This window comes from Balaenoptera borealis (genome assembly GCF_965194805.1).
Source record: "Balaenoptera borealis genome assembly, chromosome: 3".
NCBI lineage: Eukaryota > Metazoa > Chordata > Mammalia > Artiodactyla > Balaenopteridae > Balaenoptera > Balaenoptera borealis.
In genome coordinates this window covers 149,229,755-149,246,378 of record NC_138866.1, presented here as the reverse complement: position 1 = coordinate 149,246,378, position 16,624 = coordinate 149,229,755, and the positions used below count along the sequence as shown (strand labels likewise).

General features: G+C 36.4%; 1 protein-coding gene across 6 annotated transcripts in view; it reads left to right on the top strand.

The window, feature by feature from the left end:
- HDGFL3 (HDGF like 3) overlaps window positions 1-16,624 on the top strand; it is a 78,277-nt gene that overhangs the window by 22,679 nt on the left and 38,974 nt on the right. The window lies entirely within an intron of this gene.

Genomic DNA, 16,624 nt, shown 5'->3' with positions numbered 1-16,624 from the left:
TGTAACATTCTTAATTTCTGTCATTGAAACTTTCATCTTTTTAATTTCCAGTTATTTCCTTGTGAAGGCGGGGCTGTGTGAATTGTGTAACACTAGTGTTCCATCATCATATTCCCATTAAGTGTTCATTGAGTGTATACTCTGGGTTAGTCTCCATGATAGACTTGATAGACTTAGCATTACAAAAATGAATGAGACATGACCTTACCTTGAAAAAGCTTGAGATAGGTTAAGGAAGAGAACCATAGATGCATAAAGGAAAAGAATAAAAGTGAGATGTGTGCAGAAAGTGATGAGAAGATTTTCCTATCAACAAGGCAGCTAGACTAAATGTACAAGTAATAAAACTGACCAACCCAGAAGGAACATGAAAAAGAGAATAGAGACATTTTTTATTGGCATTTCCTTACTAAAAGGCTGGGTTTCAGCCCTTTTGTGGTTATAGGACATTGAAATGCAGTTTTTAGAACTATTTATTGTCCTATTATTTGTAATAGGACTTACACAATTTAACTGTTATAGAGAGAGAACACTGCATCTTGAATGGACCTTCCTTTACATTTTGTGCTATTGCTTCCTGCCTCCCTGCAGTCAGTTTTGAAGTCGTTAATGAAAAGTTTAGTGATAGTACCTTCTGAGACATAAGATTTAAGATGACTTCCAGTGTTGTTACTTTGAGGAGAGGGATGAGAAAACTAAAATGAATTAAACTTCTTGACCAAGTGACTTTCTCAGAATTACAGAGCAAGTTAGTAGGAAGAACTGCAGTACAATCCATTGCCCTCTTTACTCACCTGCGTAGGATGAGAGCGAGAAGTGAAAGAAAATACGGAATTCACTCTAACCATTTTGACAGTTAGACAGAAACCCTTATTTAATTTAGAAAATTTAAGGCTCAGGTAAGAAAAGGGTTTAAGACCAGTCTTAGGATGAGATATTTATGTGCTAATTGTAATTTTTTCTTTTTAATTGTGTTAAAATATACATAACATAAAATTTACTATTTTTAAGTGGACAATTCAGTGGTATTAAGTACATTCACATTGTTGTGTAACCATCACCATCATCCATCTTCAGAACTTTTTCATATTGCAAAACTGAAACTCTGTACCCATTAAACAGTAACTCCCCGTTCTCCTCTACCCCTAAACCTTGTCAGCCACCATTTTACTTTCTGTCTCTATGAATTTGACTTCTCTGTGTACCTCATATAAGTGGAATCATACAGTACATGTCTTTTTTGTGACCGGAGTATTTCACTTAGCATAATGTCCTCAAAGTTCATCCACGTGGTAGCATGTATTAGAATTTCTTCCTTCTTGAGGCCGAATAATATTTTACTGCGTGTATATCCCACATTTTGTTTCTTCATTCATTCGTTGATGAAAACCTGGAATGCTTCCACCTTTTAGCTATTGTGAATAATGCTGCTATAAACGTGTGGGTACACATAGCTCTTCGATACCCTGCCTTTAATTCTTTTGGGTATATACTCAGAAGTAGAATTGCTGGGTCATATGATAATCCTATTTTTAATTTTTTTTAGGAAATACCGTACTGTTTTCCATAGGGACTGCACCATTTTACATTCCCACCAGCAGCGCACAAGGGTTCCAGTTTCTCCATATCTTTGCCAACACTTTATATTTTCTGGGGTTTTTGTTTTTTGTTTTTTGGGTTTTTTTTTTTGAAAGTAGCCATTTTAATGGGTATGAAGTGATATCTCATTGTGGCTTTGATTTGCGTTTCCTTAATGATTATCCATGTTGAGAATGTTTTCATGTGCTTTATTGGCCATTTGTATATCTTTGGAGAAGTATATCTTCAAGTCCTTTGCCCATTTTTTAATTGGGTTATTTGGGGGGGTTTGTTATTGAGTTGTAAGAGTTCTTTATATATTCTAAATATTACTAACTCCTTATTAGATACATGATTTGCAAATATTTTTCCCACTATGTGGACTCCCTTTTCACTCTGTTGATCATTGTGCTTGTTGTTATTTGTTTATTTATTTATTTATTTTTAAGTCTTTATTGAATTTGTTGCAGTATTGCTTCTGTTCTGTGTTTTGGTTTTTTAGCCATGAGGCATGTGGGATCTTAGCTCCCAGACCAGGGGTCGAACCCACACCCCCTGCATTGGAAGGCAAAGTCTTAATAAATGGACCGCCAGGGAAGTCCCTATAATTTATTTTAAAATAAGCAAAGAACAGGACTCTGAACAGATATTCCTGGGACAGTGAGTTTTTATGGACATCCATATGCAGCATACGTGGGGAAAGCAAGAGCAGTGAAATATGAGGTCCTGGGGTCATTGTGATCTTATCAGAAAGATGAAAAGGTAAGAATGAAGACAAAGCACAAGTTTGCCCAGGCCTAGCCTTATATGAGGCAGTTGGGTATAATTGAGAACAACGAAAATGAGATACAGTGTTCAGAAAATGCCTGTGAGTGATTATTTAAATGTTTAAATGAGCTTTTGCATAGATGAGGCAGTCAAGATGGTTTGGCTCAGCTACCACCTTTATTTGTCAAAAACAGGCATAGTTTAAGACTATTATATGCTTTAATTTTGTTTTATGTGTAGAATTATTCTAATTTACAAGTGATGAATTTCATCCCTGAGACATAAACTGAAGGAAAGAATCTCTGAGAAAATTATCCTGTGGAATTTTTGGTGTTTTCTTCCTACTGTCTACTTTCTATTATTAAATATTTGTTTAGCAACCCTGTCAGGAACACAGTCATTACATTTTTGGGGGGTTTGTTTTTTGCTTTTTTTATTTATTTTTTGGTAGATTGGTGCTTTTGGCAGAAAGACAAAACTAATTTCACATCTTTATCCTTAAAAAGAGATAAATTACAATTGGATACATTTAGGAGATGGTTCTAAATCCTTAGAATATTATTAATGCTGCTATAGGTTAACTTTCTGAGGCACTTCATGGATTATCATACTTGTACTTTGCTTCTGTGATTTTGCCTTTTGTTTGATATCAGCAGTCTAGGGCATAGGTCCCTTGTTTTCAGAGCCATTCAGGATAATTGCTTCTATACTAAATTTGAAAGTATGCAAAGAGTATTTGCTTTTTCCAACCTTTATGCTGTTTCTTCCCTTTCTCGCTGGCTTTTTTAAAGTCCTTTTATGCTATGCCTTATGATTGTCCAAAGCCTTTCTTTATGGTACTGTAACACGTCTGTGTTCTTTAATTTTTTTTTTTTTTTCAGTAAAGAACATTAGGTTGTGAACAATGACTCTATTAAATAAGAATAGCCAGAGTAAAGAGTATGTAAACACCTCAGGTAACAAGCAGAATCAATAAATTAGTCAAATAGAAGACAGACTTTGAAGAACATATCTAGAAAGCAAAAGAAGTGTTTGGAGACAAATATAAGGGAAGAGATGATACACAACAAGTATATTTCAGAGAGAGAGTCAGCTTGCTAACAACATGAACTCTAGAAGACAGGACAGATATTTCAAAATTAATTATCTGAAGTATAATAAAGGAAAATGTCTAGACTTCGATTAAGAAAGACCTATCATTGGAAATAGATAAGGCTGATCACATTTTAGATTCTAATACATATTTTGGTTAAAGTTTTATATCTTATACTAAATTTATAATTCTTTATATATATATAATTATATATAATATTATATATATAATTCTTCCAATCAAGGAGTGAGGGTTAAAAACAGTATATTAGCTTGTCAAGATTCACAATAAACTATGTTGGGATTTTGATTGAATTTGAATTATATTTATGGATTAATATGGAAAAATTAACATCTTATTTAGGTTTCTAATACATGAATGTGGTCTATTTCTTCATTTATGTGGGCTTTCTTAAATGCTTTTAAATTGTTTTATAAGTCTCTGTACATTCTTAGGTATCTTATACTTTTTGTTGCTGTTGTAAATGAGTGTTTGTTTTTAAATTATGGTTTTGTTTTGTTGTCCTTTAAAATATACATGGAAGGGTAGATAACCAAGACAAGACATTTCTGAACAGTAAGAACAAGATGGTGGGACTTGTCCTATCAGATATCAAAATGTAGAATTGTTCAAATAGTAGTTAATAGTAAATTAAGACAGTGTTTGGCTCAGGGAGAGTTGTACTGACCAGTAGAACAGAATGGTTACCCAGAAACTGGTCCACAGATATATGGAACCATGCTATGTGACAAGGGTGGCATTGCAGGTAGGGGAGGGGGGATATGGAGAGAGTATTTTTAAACAATGCTAGGATGATTAGTTATCCATATGAGTTAATTATATAGTATCCATATGAAGATGGATCCCTATTTCATACTATATGCAAAGATCATTTCTACATAGATGAAAGTGTAAAAAGCTTTTAAAGCATATGGGGAGAATATATTATATCCCTGGAGTAAGGAAGAATTTTCTATGACAACACAGAAAAAAACTAGCCATGGAAGGAAAAATTGATAAATTTTAGTACGTTAAAATCAAGTGCTTCTGTTGAATTAAAAAATCCTTTAATGAACTTGAAAATATAAGCCACAACCTGGAGGAAGTTGCTACATACAGAACCAGCAAAGCTTTAGTATACAGAATGAATCAATAAGAAAAAGACAAATAGCTGGATAGTAAAATAGGCAAAAAGACATGAACAGCCATTTCATAGAAGAATTACATAAGGCCTATACATATAGTTAAAGATGCTCAACCTTATTAGTAGTTAGGGAAATGCAAATTAAGATCATAATGAGATTGCCAAAAATTAAGAGATTTTCCAATATCATATGTTGGAGAGGATGTGGATCAACAGGAATTTATTTTTGGCCATTATCTGTGTTTTATTAGACTCCGTGATTTTTTATTTGAGTATTTTTTTTCTTTTTTTTAATTGAAGTATAGTTTACAATGCTGTGCCGATCTCTGCTGTGCAGCAGAGTGACTCAGTTATACACATACAGACATTCTTCTTTAAAATTCTTTTCCATTATTGTTTATCCCAGGAGATGGGATATAGTTCCCTGTGCTATACAGTAGGACCTTGTTGTTTATCCCAATAGGAATTCTTTTATTAATTTTTTAAAATTTTTATTTATTTATTTTTGGCTGCATTGGGTCTTCGTTGCTGCCCACGGGCTTTCTCTAGTTGTGGTGGCTTCTCTTGTTGCGGAGCAGGGGCTCTAGGCACGCAGGCTTCAGTAGTTGTGGCTCGCGGGCTTAGTTGCTCTGCAGCATATGGGATCTTCCCGGGCCAGGGCTCGAACCCGTGTCCCCTGCATTGGCAGGAGGATTCTTAACCACTGCACCACCAGAGAAGTCCAGCAAGAGGAATTCTTGTACACCACTGAAGGAGTATAAATTGGTCAACCACTTTGGAAAACAAATTAGCTTTATGTTATGAAGTTGAATTTTGCATACTTTCTGACTCAACATCTGTAATCCTAGAGAAACTCACATGTGTGTACTAGAAGATGTGTACAAGAATATTCACACCAACATGATTCATAATAGCAAAAAAACTTGGAAGTAACCCAAATGTCCTTGACAGAGAATGGAAAATTAAATGGTGGTATATTGATGTAAAAATATTAAACATTAAAAACGAATGAACTACAGCTATATATTGGTTCCTTTCAATGTAATTAGGCTAGCTTTGCAATGATCGGTGTCAAAAAATAATAAAGCAACATTTAGTCATTCTTGAAAAAAAAAAAATTACACTGAATTCCTGCTATGTGCCAGGCACTGTTTTGGGTGCTAGGGATTTAGTAGTGAACGAGAATGGACATGTTTTCTGTCCTCATAAAGCTTATGTTTTAGTTTAGAGTGGGATAGATGACTAAGCAAGCAAGCAAAGCAATCTGTAATTTAACGTAACCATAAGAGATATGGAAAAAGATGAAGCAAGCAAAGAGGATAGCATATGATGTGATGCTGTGTGGGTGTGTGTTTCTGCACAATCAAGGAAGGGTTTTCTGAAAATGTGACATTTGAGCAGAGTCAATGTTCGAGAGGAGGGAGTTGTACAGCTCTGGGGTAAAAGTTGGAATGAGCTTGGCATATTCAAGGAAGAGCAAGAAGGCAAATGAGACTAATACAGAATGAGCTAGGGCTAGGGGCAGAAGGGCGGGAGATGAGTTCGAGGAGGTAGACAAAATTCCTATCATGGGTCTTACAGCTTTAGCAATGAGTTTAGAATTTTTAAAAATATGGCAAGTCACTGGAGTGTTTCGAGCAGAATGACATGATCTGACTTATGTTTAGGATCTGAAGAATTGATTGTTGGGGGCAGAGGTAGGGGCTAGGGAGGTGGATGCAAAGGGCCCAGTTAGGAGCCTTTTGTAGAAGTTTAGGCATTAGATGATGGTAGAGTAGACCAGAGCGGACAGAAGTGGATGTAGAAAGAAATGGTTAGTTTGGTGATATATTTGAGGGGGTATAATTGAAAGGAATTAGTGTTATTGAGACATATCTGTATGGGAGAGAAGTAAATCAATAATGACTTCCAGGTTTTGAATATGAGCAGCTGGTTGGACAGTGATGTCATTTACTCACATTAGAGAATACTGAAAGATAAATGGGTTAGGCCATAAGATTAAGAGTTGAAATGCCTATGAGACACTGAGGTAGGTGAGTCTGACGCTCAAAAGGGAGGTCTGGATTTTGGGGGTAGAAATATGAGACTCATCAGTGTATAGATGGCATTCAGAACCATGGAATTGGATGAAATCACCAGGGGAGTAAGTCTGTGTAGAGAAGAGGAGCTGTGAAAAGAAGACTGAAAAGAAGTGGATGGTGAGAAAGGAAAAAAAAAAAATCAGGAGAGTGTAGTATCCTGGAACTCAAGAGAAGAAAATGTTTCAATGGACATATTATATAATAGAGAAATATATTTGCAATGGAGAGTATAGATATCAGGTTAATATATTACAGATGAATGGTAAAAAGACAGAAGCCTATAGAGAAATGCAAAAATGATATGAATAGGCAATTCACTGAAGGGCAAATCCTAATAGCCAATAAACCTATGAAAAGATGCTTAACCTCACCATTAATCAGGGAAATGCAAATTTAAAAGAGCAGTAATGCCTAATGCTGTCAAAGATTGGAAGGGAGGTCATTTTCATATCTTGGTGGAAAAGTGAATTATTATAACCTTTTTTGAAAGCAGTCTGGCAATATCTATTAAAATGAAAAATACCTCTAATATATGATCCAACAGTCTCACTCCTGGAAATCGTATCTCATGGAAATAGAAGCACCAGTGCATAAAAATCTAAGTATGTTTACTGTAGCCTTTTTTAAGGGCAAAAACACTAAAAATAAGGTAAATTCCTTATTTAACATTCCTCAGGAAAAAGTTGGGTAAATTATAGGTTATCCAATCACTGGATTATTATGCAGTCATTAAAAATAAATGAGTTAAATCTATGCCAGTTGACTTCAAGGACTTTTAATAATGCAGAGAATTTGATAAAATGTGATTCATTTTGTGTGCATGTGTGTGTGAGAAACACCGTAGTCGCCCCCCCCCCCACAAAAAAAACACTTCTGCCTGTGTATAAAATATTTGTATATGAACATGGAGAAAAGCATACTTTGCTATGAATAATCATGTCTCGATATTCTCAGGAGGATTGTTTCCAGTACCTCTGCATATACCAAAATCTGCAGACACCCAAGTCCTTTATATGTAACCTACATACATCCTCCCATATACTTTATATCATCTCTAGCTTACTTATAATACCTAATACAATGTAAATGCTGTATAGTTACCAGCACTTGGCAAATTCAAGTTTTGCTTTTTTGGAATTTTCTGGAATTTTTTTTCTCAAATAATTTTCATTCCACGGTTGGTCGAATCAGCAGATGAGGAACCATGACTTTGAAGGTTCCAACTGTAATCATTACCTTGGGATAAGTAGGTCTGAGAGAGGTTGTAGAGGTAAACCTCCACTCACCTACCACTCAATACGTACATGCACACACACACACACGTCTCTATTTAAAAGAAAAAGGATCTCCATGATAAAACAGCTTCTGTAACATATCCCATTTATGTAAAATATATGTGCATGTATATAAAAGACATGAAAAGATAGTCACCAAAATGATAATCTAAAGTATAATTAATTTTTTTAAATAAAATGCTAAATTGGGATATACTTGTCATCATTTTTTTCTCCTTTCAATACTGGTTCAGATGGAGAATCTTGATATTGATCAGATAAATTCAATTTTCAGATAGAATAAAGATAATTTTGAAAAAATGTTACAAGATTATTATCATTTTGTGCTTTTCACTAACTTCTGTTTCAACATCCATATTTCTTTTGCAGTCTTAACAAACAGTTTGTTTTGGATATAAGCTAAATAATATGAGACAAAGAATAAAAATTAGAACAGATTAATGGTCAAATCCAGAAGCAGCTAGCTGTGTTCAGTTGAGTGATAAACCTAACTGAATATTTCAGTCGTGAACACACTTACCTACTATTGCTACACATACTTGCTCAGTAGATACGAAGAGGCTCTCATACTGTTCAGTTTTAGAAAGAAAGTATTTAAATTATTGTATTTATTGATTTTTAAATTGAAATTGAAACAGATACCATGACTGTCATTAATAATGCAAACTTCTCAGAGCACTGTGAAGACCTCTGGGTTTGGAAACTACCATTTACAAAATGTTGGATTCTAGCCTAGCTGATTTTCTCTTGCCTTGTCTTCATGCATCACTTAGTATTCATCTTGACCTGCCCCCACCTTTGCTGTTTCTCTCTATGATTTAGCTGCTCTGACTTCTTTCTTTCCTCATTTTGCTTTTTTGAAGCTTTGTTTTGCCTCTACTCTGTTCAGACCCATTTTGTGATGCTAACATTGCTCCAGTCCCTTTGGATGAAGTCCTATAACTTTTCTGATCACTCTCTGCTAATGAGAAGTCCTCAAAGCAGTTCTAGTACAAAAGCAGACTAAGTTCAATAATGAATATGGTCAATTCTGTATAATTATTTAAAACTTCAAACTTTATTTAAAGCCAAAATTTCTCCCTACCAAAGGTTGGCCTACTGTATTAAGAGGGGGGGAGTCAACTAATTTTTTTGACCTTACTTAATGTATTGACTGCTCATCCAACATTCTTCAGCCCTCTAGGGTTGAAATGGGTAGAAGGTAGCAGGAAAGTTCTTATTAGACTAATAGCTGTTGTGAGCTGGCGTTGATGCTGTCTGGACTGGGCAGCTGTTTAGAGCTGATTCTTTTGCTCATGAATTCTTTTGTACTTTCTTTAGAGCTACCCTGTTTTACCTTTTGCTACATAACAGATTACTCCAAAATTTACTGGCTTAAAACAATAAACATTTATTATTTCACAATTTCTGTGGATCAGGAATCTAGGCGTGGCTTACCTGGACCTTCTGCCTCTGTGTCTGTCATAGTCATCTTACGGCTTGACTAGGGAATGGATTTGCTTCCAAGCTCACTGCAGGAGTTGTTGTCAGGATTCAGTTCCTCATGAGTTATTGACTTTAAAGGCCTTATTTCTTCATGAGCTGTTGGCCAGAGCCATCCCTGGGTTCCTTGCCACATGGGCTTCTCCACAGAGCAACTCATGATATGGCAGCAAGTTTCCTTAGAGCAAGCAATCAAGAGGGCAAGTGTCTGCAAGCTGGAAGTGACAGCCTTTTTTAACGCAGTCTTGGAAGTGACATCCCATCACTTTTGCCATATTCCATTCATTAGAAGTAGATAACTAGATCTAGCCCACACTCAAGAAGAGGGGATTACACAAGGCCATGAATACCAGGAAGTGAGGATTATTGGGAACCATTTTAGAAGCACCCTACCACCCCACCTCCAGTAATCCTGGGATTATCTATCTCACCTTCACTTCTCTTGATACAGGCAAATGTATCTCCTATGAATAGGCACTTAGTCCAGTCCCTCCTCCCTAGACATGTCACGGTACATTTCTGCCTTCTTTCTGCTGTGGTCCCCTCACCTCCACATGGCCCTCTTGGATAGGATTTAAGACAACTTTCATACTACAGTAAGTCCCCTACATACGTATAACAAGTTCCATTCCAAGAGCGCGTTCATAAGTTTAGTTTGTTCGTTAAGTCCAACAAAGTTAGCCTAGGTCCCCAACTGACACAATTGGCTATATAGTACTGGAACAGGTTTATAATACTTTTCACACAAACAATACATAAAAAAAAACACAAGAAAGAAAACATTTTGACTCTTACAGTACAGTACCTTGAAAAGTACAGTAGTACAGTACAAGAGCTGGCATCCAGGGGCTGGCATCAAGTGAACAGGCAAGAAGAGTTACTGACTGGAGGAGGGAGAGGAGGTAGGAGATGGTAGAGCTGAAGGATTATCAGCAATAGGAGAGATGGAGGGCAAGCTGCAACATCACTCACACCTGACGTCGATGGCACAGATTCTGGTTCCTTGCTGGATTCAATTCTATCTACCCTCTTGAAAAGACAACCCAGTGATGTCTGGGTACTAGCTCTTTTTTTCTCATCATAGATGACACAGTAGCACATGATTGCATTCTGAATGGCTGCTGCAAGCTTCGTGTACCGTTCTACGTTCGGGTCCTGTGCCTCAAAAACTAACAGTGCCTCCTCAAATAACAGAAAATCCCCTTGCCATTTCCTGCATCGTGAATCTTCGGTTCTTCAGTTAATTCTTCCTCTTGTCTCTCTTTGTCCTTTCTCTGGGCCTCCAGTTCCATCAGGTCCTCATTAGTAAGCTCCTCATGTTGCACAGCAAGGAGTTCAGTGAAGTCATCCTCTTGGAGATCTAGCTCCAACTTCTCGCTGAGGGTCACTAAGTTGCTGAAGACTTCTTTGGACTTCTCATCCACCTTCTCACAGCCACAAAAATCGTGAACAAACTGTGTGAACAAAAGTTCTTCCAAACCCCATTCATGGTGATGGCTGTAACCTCACGCCAAACAAGGTCAGTGTTTTCTCTGGCCTTGTAGATGTTACAGTCCTTCCAAAATTGTCGCAAGGTTGTTCCTGATTTGTCACTCGTCTTTACTGCCTGATGAAAAGTGTGATGCAAATAATATTTTGAAAGTCACTATAACTCCCTGGTCCATAGGTTGGATAAGTGACGTAGTATTCGGTGGCAGATAACACTACTTTGACGTTGGGATGAAAGTCATCCATGAATGGGGGATGGCCTGGAGCACTGTCAAGCAGCAATAGAATGTTGAATGGGACGTCCTTCTCCAAGCAATATTTCTCTACCTCTGGGATAAAGTGGTGGAAAAACCAGTCCTGGAAAATGGCCTGTGTAACCCAGGCTTTGGGGTTACTCTTCCACACAACAGGAAGAGCCCTTGGCTATATTTTTAAAGGGCTCTTGGGTTCTCTGAATGATAAACTAAGAGAAGCTTCAGCTTCATATCACTGGAAGCATTGCCACCAAACAACAAGAGTTAGCCTGTCCTTTGCTGCTTTATAGCCTGGCATCAACTTTTCCTCCTTACTGATGTAACTTCGGTCTGGCATCTTCTTCCAGTACAGTCCTGTCTGATCCACATTAAAAACCTGCTTGGGTAAATATGCGCCTTCATCAATAATTTCTTGAAGCATTTCAGGAAATTCCTGGGCAGCTACCATATCTTCACTCGCTGCCTCAACACTTAACTTTTACATTGTGAAGGTTGGCTGTAACCTTGAACCAATGAAACCAGCCATGGCTGGCATTAAAAGATGCACCCTCTGATTCTTCACCGTGTTTCTTCTTCAAGTCTTCATAAAGGCTTTTAGTTTTCTCTTGAATCAGCATTAAGCTGAGCAGGACTCAACGCTGATGCTGATCCTGCATCCACACACTGAGAAGTTTCTCCATGTCCTCCATCACTCTTCCACGCTTCTTCAATATTATTGTCAACATCATCAGCACAGCAGACTTCACATTTTTCATGATCGCGCTTGTTCTTTAGGATCATGCTGATGGTTGAACGAGTCGTAAGAACGAGCAACACCTACCATCTTTTCGCCTCGTTCCACTCTCAATTATTTTCACTTTTGTTTACATCATTACCGCTTGGCGTTTCTTAGCAGTACCAGCTACATCACTGCTGCTTTTACGCTTGCTTCCAGACATCCTGACTTGAAGTAAAGATATTGTACTACCGTACTCTCTACAGTGCTATACGGTAAAGTACATGAAAGCACAACCACTTGTAGAGAATGCATGCATGTGACAATGTATACCAGACACGTGAACTACCTTACGTGGTTGGACGTGCGGACGCATGTTTGCATCTTTAAAAGTTCACAACTTGAAGGTTCATATGTAGAGGACTTACTGTATCTCTAGCTAATGGTCCATGGAAGACTTGCATTCTTACCACAAGAAACTCTTGAAGTGCAAGCCAATCTCAGTGCATTCATCACCCATTTCACTCTGCCATCAGAGGAACTGACCAGGAAGTCCTGTACTCTTTCTCAGGATTTCTCAGACCTGAGTCAAACACCAGTCTCCTGTGACTCCCAAGCTCTAGAAGATATATCTTAAGCTCTCCAAGTAGTCTTGTTGAAACTTCTTTCCCTAGGTCAAGGTCCTTGGGGAAAAGAAGCTTTTTCCAAAAATCCTCTCCTAATCTCTATCTCTTTTCTTTCCTTCTCCAACCTTTCTTTGTTTTGTTTTCTTATTGTGCTAGAGCTAAAGTTTACAAAGTTTTTTGCCCACATTCTTTGCAAGTTTGGCATGGTGGTTACTCACCTCATTTTGGAATGTATTATCTATTGTCTTAGATCTTCAGCTGAAACTGACACTCTGGTAGTTCCATATCAACATCCTGTTTTACATGCTGTTTGCCTGCTTCCTCCTCCTTCTTTGAAGGCGTCTCCCTTGGATAGTTGCCTACAGTCACTATAACAAGAAAAGTGATTAGTAACTAATTTATTAAACCAAACAGTAAAACCTAATAGAGAAAAGATGGAGGGAAGATTGGGAAAGGGAAGAAGAGAGGGGAAAGCACTAAATATTTTGTTTCAGATTAGAATAAATAGGTAAATATTATCTTAATATTATTGTGTAAATATTATTTTAATAGTGTTCTTGAAATATAGGAAGTACTTAGTGAATTAAAAATGAGGTATTTGAGTTATAATTCATGTAATAAAAATAAACATGAAGAGAAAAAATAGGCATAAAAAGCCAGACATTATGTTACAAACATAAATGGTTCTCCATTTGGATTGATAAATAAAACCCAGCAATGCAGTGTTTAAAAGAGACCTATCTAACACAAAATAGTAGAAGACAAAAATTCGCCCCAATTGGAAAGATCTATTTATCAGATTTGAATAAAACAAGAAATGGCAGTAATTTATATCATATAAAATAGAATTTAAGGGGAAAAAAACAGATATTGTATATCATTTTTTGTTGACAACATAAAGCTTGATGAGTTGACACCAAAAATAAAAGATGTTCCCAAATTGGTACAAATACTGTGAATTAGATTCACAAGTGTCTTAATTTAGTTTAGCATGATTGTTTTTCTTTACATTTTTTTGATGGGGGAAGCAGGGTTTGGAGGATATGAGTAAAGCAGTGAATTCTCTCCCCATTAAAATGTGCTATATAAAATCTTGCATATAATTAAGGAAATTTTGCTGGAGGAAGACCAGCTAAGACTCCTTAGTAGGGAAATGGAAAAGGGAAGGCTAAATTCTGCAAATATAGTGTCCTTAGAAATTCAAACCAAGTATATAACTGGAGACTCATTCCAAACCCCCCTTGTAGTGGGAAAAGGTGCCTTTATATCTGATCAGATGAGGTTCTCATTGGTTCAGAGGGGCTGACGGTTCAAAGGAAAAGTCATCCAGCACACATAGACAGTAGAGTCTGGAAGTTTAATTGTCCATTTGCTCTTTACCTAATAAAAATTCCATTCTGCAATTATTTTTTTAATCAGACTTGCCAGGGCAAGCCCTAAACATCAATGTTTTTATTGGGTTACTCTGACAAAATAATATTTTTGTTTATTTTTAATTTCAGAAGAAATGTTTTATAGCACTACCATTCCTACCCCATTGAGATAACTAGCATTGATAGTTTGGCGTGTACCCTTCCTAATGTTTTCCTCCACTTACATAAGCATTCACATGCACGCATGGTTTTATGTAGTTAACATTTTTTATCCTGCAGCTTGCTCTTTTCACTTGTCCTAACATTTTTTATCCTGCAGCTTGCTCTTTTCACTAGTCCTTGATATATTGCTAGCTTTCCAAGTCAATGCACATAGATCTTGGCTATGGATGTGCCATACTATGGCTGCACCATAATTTAGTTAACCATTCCTACACTGATGGCCCGTTAGTTGTTTCTTTGGCAGGAGAGCCTCAGTGAACATACTGGTTTGTTTATGTTTACATACTCACTCATGTTCTTATTTCTGTAGGATAGATTGGTTCCTAGAAGTGGAATTGTTAGGCCATGTGGTATGTATGTTTTAATTTTATAATATATGCAATCATATCAATTTCTTAAATGTTTGTAGCAGTTTATAGTCCTAGTAATTATTTATGTGGGTGCTCATTTCCCTACACTTACTATTAGGCACATTTCTAGCTTAAGAAAATAATTCATAGAATTATTTTGTGACTTGTGAAATCACAAAAGTAATACAAGAGAAAATATGGGATAATTTTTGGGTAATCTTAAAGTAGGAAAGGACTTTTAAGCAAGATACAAACCCATAAGCCACAAAGGAAATGATTAATAGCTGTTACTATATAAAAATTAAGAAATTTCTGCTAGCAAAAAAAATTTTGCAGATGAAGTCAAGACAAATGATAAATGGGTAAAAAACATAACAAATGGTAGGAAAAGGGCTGACATAGATAGGTAGACAGACAGACAGGCATACAAACAAAATGAGCTTTTACTGATCAGTAACAAAACTAGACAACAACCCAGTAGAAAAATGGGCACGGGATATGAAAAAGCAGTTTATAGAAAACATAATACAAATAAATTTTTAACATATGAAAAGATGTTCAACATCATCTATAATTAAGAAAGTACAAATCAAAACAAAACAGCATTTTTCACATAGCAAATTTAGATAAGATAAAAAGATAGTAAATTATTCATTATTAGTGAAGATGTAGGGATTTAGGGACTCACATGATTGGTGGAAGTGCAATCACTAATTGACAATTTGGTGGTTTTAAAAACTTTAAAAAATTTTTTAAATTGAAGTATAGTTGATTTACAATGTTGCGTTAGTTTCAGGTGTACAGCAAAGTGATTCAGTTTTATATATATATTCTTTTTCAGATTCTTTTCCATTATAGGGTATTATAAGATATTGCATATAGTTCCCTGTGCTATACAGGAGGTCCTCCTTGTTTATCCATTTTATATATAGTAATGTGTATCTGTTAATCCTAAACTCCTAATTTATCCCTCCCCTGCCTTTCCCCTTTGGTAACCATAAATTTGTTTTCAATGTCTGTGAGTCTGTTTCTGTTTTGTAAACAAGCTCATTTTGTATCTTTTTTTTTTTTTTTTAAGATTCCATATATAGTGATATCATGAGATATTTGTCTTTGTCTAACTTCACTTAGTATGATAATCTCCAGGTCCATGCATGTTGCTGCAAATGGCATTGCTTCATTAAAAATTCTTTTTTGAATTCAGTTGTTTTTAGCTTAAGTATTGTACGTACACAGTTTTAAAAACCAACTCGGCTTATAAGAAAGCACAACAGTTTCCTGTCTCTTTTTTTTTTTTTTTGGCTGCATTGGGTCTTTGTTGCTGCACACAGGCTTTCTCTAGTTGCAGCGAGTGAGGGCTGCTGTTTGTTGCGGTGCGTGGGCTTCTCGTTGTGGTGGCTTCTCTTGTTGTGGAGCCCGGGCTCTAGGCAGGAGGGCTTCAGTAGTTGTGGCACGCAGGCTCAGTAGTTGTGGTGCACAGGCTTAGTTGCTCCGCAGCATGTGGGATCTTCCTGGACCAGGGCTCGAACCCATGTCCCCTGCATTGGCAGGCGGATTCTTAACCACTGCACCACCAGGGAAGCCCCTCCTGTCTCATATTGATTTATTGACTAAACAATATCAGTTGACTCCATTTTAAGAACGAGGTTATAACCAACTTGTTATACTACCCTCATCCTCTCTCCCCTCTTCTCCTATTTTTACCAAAATATTATTATGAAATTTTTGAAACGTATCAGAAGTTGATATAAAAAGTGAACACCATAACCCACCACCTAGTGTCTACAATTAGCATTTTGCTAGGTTTGTTTTATGACATTTGTATCCATCTAACAATTTCTCTCCATCCATCAATTTATCTTATTTTTATGTATTTTAAGTGAATTTGCATACATTTTTGTATTTCATTCCTAAACACTTTAGCATGCATGTAATTAACTAGAATTTAATGTTTATTTACATTTTTGAGGTAAAAGTTACATACAGTGAATGTTCCATTTGATGAGTTATGACAGGTTTATACACCCATATAACCCAAACCCCTATCAAGATATGAAATATACCATCACCCCAGAAAATTCTCTTATGCCTCTTCCCAGACAGTTACTACTCCCACCTTCCCCCAGAGGTAATCACTGTTTAGAGTTTTTTTTCA